Source organism: Nuphar pumila, chromosome 10 (assembly GCF_984573655.1).
Source record: "Nuphar pumila chromosome 10, dmNupPumi1.hap1.1, whole genome shotgun sequence".
Taxonomy (NCBI): Eukaryota; Viridiplantae; Streptophyta; class Magnoliopsida; order Nymphaeales; family Nymphaeaceae; genus Nuphar; species Nuphar pumila.
In genome coordinates this window covers 91,994,437-91,997,954 of record NC_143258.1, presented here as the reverse complement: position 1 = coordinate 91,997,954, position 3,518 = coordinate 91,994,437, and positions in this window count along the sequence as shown.

Genomic DNA, 3,518 nt, shown 5'->3' with positions numbered 1-3,518 from the left:
TCTCTCTCTCTCTCTCTCTCTCTCTCTCTCTCGTAAACCTCTATTTTTTTCTGCAACTTCGCCAATAGCCATGATTGTCGACCCCCTTTTGCCCGAAAGAGGAAGGAGAACACAAAGAAGAAGAAGAAGAAGAAGAAGAAGAAGAAGAAGAAGAAGAAGAAGAAGAAGAAGAAGATGAAGATGAAGATGAAGATGAAGATGAAGACCTACCTCGTTGCCGGAATCCAGTAAGCTCTCTGATTTTTCTTTTGTCGCTCTCCCTCTTTCGTCCTCTCTCTCTCGCTCTCGATGCAGGGTGGGGGAAGAGGGCCTGCGTGTGGGTTTTTATAGCCCTCACGCAGGGTGAAACCTCACCCCCTCCTGCGGATTTCAGGGGTGAGGTTTATCCTCACCCCTTTTCTGTTTATCAAAGGCGGTTCCCCCTCTTCATTTTTTTATTATAAAAGGGTTATCCCCTCCAATGAAATCGTTAGAGGGGGTTTACAAAAGCCCTAGCCAACAAATTCATACCCAATTCATTTTGGTTGGATGATGTCAACATCCACTTTGCCTAAAATGTGGTCACAATCCACCAAAATAAGAAGACCCAATTAAGACTTGGGTCCAAACCCGAAGGTCCGATTAATATATAAATTCTGGTATAGTTTGTGAATTTTTATACTAGACCTTGGCCTGATCTGAGTTCCGATTAAGACCTGCAATTTTTCAATGTAAAAATGATAAAAACAATATTATTTTATTGGGTATGGTCCGGGTCTGGTTCATGTAGTTTTTATCAGATCCGGGTATGGTTTCTCTTATAGTGGACCCAATTATACTTGGGTGTGGACCTGTTACCATACTCGAAAATTGGGTCCAAGTATGATTCTACCTAGGTCGGAACCAAACCCGACCAGTTGACACCCTAGTCTAAACCCTGCCTGGATATTGCCCCGCCATTACGGGTGTTTATGGGTACAATCTGATTTGACCCTAATCGGATTCTGGTAGAATAATCCAGGTTTGGTAATAAAGAATGAGGTCTGGTTAACTATCTTTTGGACCCCTCGTACGATCCCATTAGCTTATGAATCTGGGTATAGTTTAAGAAATTTCATATCAGACGACCTGAGTTCTGAATTATATTTACAACTTTTTTAACGTAAAAAAACATAAACAGTTGCTATTTGGCTGGGTCTGTTCAGCAGTGGTCATGTTATCCTTATAAGACCTCAGCATGGTTTTCCCTATGGTAGGTTTCATTGACCAACACTTTAGAATTGGATTCGGTTTAAACTCACCTGGGTCAGTAGTGTGGTCAGGCCTTAGCTGCTAGATGGACAGTCAAAGTTATGACTCATTAGCGTCGCTTTCTCTACATGCCACCACCCAATATAGGCCCCCGGGGCAGTGGTCCTAATCTCAGAATTTTATGCCACTGGCATGACGACAGTATGTATGGCAGATTGAGCAAGCACCACCAGGTCTTCTAGGGGATGTTGGTTCTTTAAGTTATAAAGTAGTTTTGTTTATTTTCTCAATATTTTTGGCAAGGCATATGGCACAGATCAGTGGCAGAGCCAGAAATCTAAACTAGGATGGGCACAAATAAACAGTAAAACAATCAAATTAAAACTAAGATGCATCATTCATAGATATGCTAATTGAAAAAATCTCCTATGTTTTGGAAAGGTATCACAGATTTCTGGTTTGACCCTTGTGCAAGCAGGGATCACTCGTTAATCATCTTCCACCAAATTTTAAAAGGGTTCTATACCACAGTCTGTTGAGATTGAAGATAAAAGATTATCTAATCACACCATTTGCGCCCCTCAACGTGTTTACAAGGTATTCTGCGCACACCTCTGATTGTGAGATCTCAGGTAAATAATAAAAAATGAAATCCTCATGGCATTGATAAGCTAATCTGGAAACAAGATGAATTCTCCATCAAGTCTGCGTGGGAATTCTTAAGGTACAGAGGACAAGAAAATCAGATATTCAATGAAATTTGGAAAGGGTTACCTTCCCAAAACAGCTACCTAACTCAAGTGGGCAATGAAAGACGTCCTGCTTACCCAAGACAGGCTACAACACAAAGGGTTCCTGCTCCTCAGTCGCTGCGAACTATGGGAAGGCTCAACAGAGAATGCGGTCCACTTGTTCCTAAGATGCCCCATTGCAGCTAGGATTTGGAAACAGACTACAGATTTATTCGGAGTCACATGGGGACCTTCAGACAGACTGAAGGATGCCATAAATTCCTGGTACAAGGAAATTCAAGGAAAAAATAGTTTACAAGTGTTGGAGGAGAACCTTCCAGGTGGTTATCTGGGTTATCTAGAAGATAAGAAACACTCAAATCTGTGGTAATTTTATAAAAAAAGAGCACAACCAAATTACAGAAAGCATACATATGATCAGAGAAGAAGTTCTCCAGGTTCTCTCAAACAGGGATGATGAAATCACAATCCATTGGAGGCATTTGTGTAAGTGATTTCTGCCAAAACCGGGATGGATTCAGATATCCATTACAGGCATATTACACTACGAGTGGCATTACGGATTCACAATCCGTAACCATTCAAGTGGCTTTATAAGAGCTCAGTGCTTCTCACGCAAGAGTCCCCTCCAAGCCAAGGTGTGGTGGGGATAGAGTGTTGTCTTGAGACAGGTAGAACACAATGCCAAAGTAGTGTTGGAATCAGGCATAAGAGAGCTAACAGCCAGAGTTATAAGATTTTTGAAAGGGAAAAGATATCTCAGCTGATGTTAAAAGTATTTTGTATGGTTTTGACTCTATTTATGTGAAAACATCAAAATACAATTCAAATCATATAGTTCAAATTTTGGCCAAATGAGCGAAGGGGGGTCCAAAAATTATGGAAAAATTGTGAAAAGATCAGCCCCCAGATTGGATGCCTAACAGAGAAGATGTATAGCCGTGTAAATAGTTTACTTCACTAATGAAATCTAATAGGGGTCTGCCTAACCCAGCTTGTCTTTCCCCCCCAAAAAAAAAGAGAGAGGGAGGGGGAAATCAGAGTTGTGGGGGTGTTGATGTTAGATCGGGCATGAGTGCTGCCCACCTTACCCGGGGCATTGCCCACCTGCAGTCCAAGTCAGGGTGGACTGCAAACCTGCGTTCCGAGTTGGGGTAGGCACGTGCCCATCCTACCCACAGGCCACAACGTGTCTCTGTGCCTGGCACAGGTGACTTTGAAATCCTAGCAATCACCACATCATATCTGGTCATCTGTACGCTTGACATGTTTTGTCATGCATGCCTAAAGTTCGAAAAGTGAACCTAGCTGTTGGTCAATGGTAGGGTCTGATTGTACTGAGGTCATCAAATGAAGCAGCTAACATTCAGCTCAGCTTGCTCGTCAAAAGCTTGGTTGATAATTGATAAGTTAACACACTGAAGTCGATCATGGCTTTTGAGTTTCACAAGTAACCAAGCACAAGTCGAGCAACACCAAGTTCGACTAGACTTACCAAGTCTCTCTCTGTCTCTCTTTTCGACAGATGCTGACACG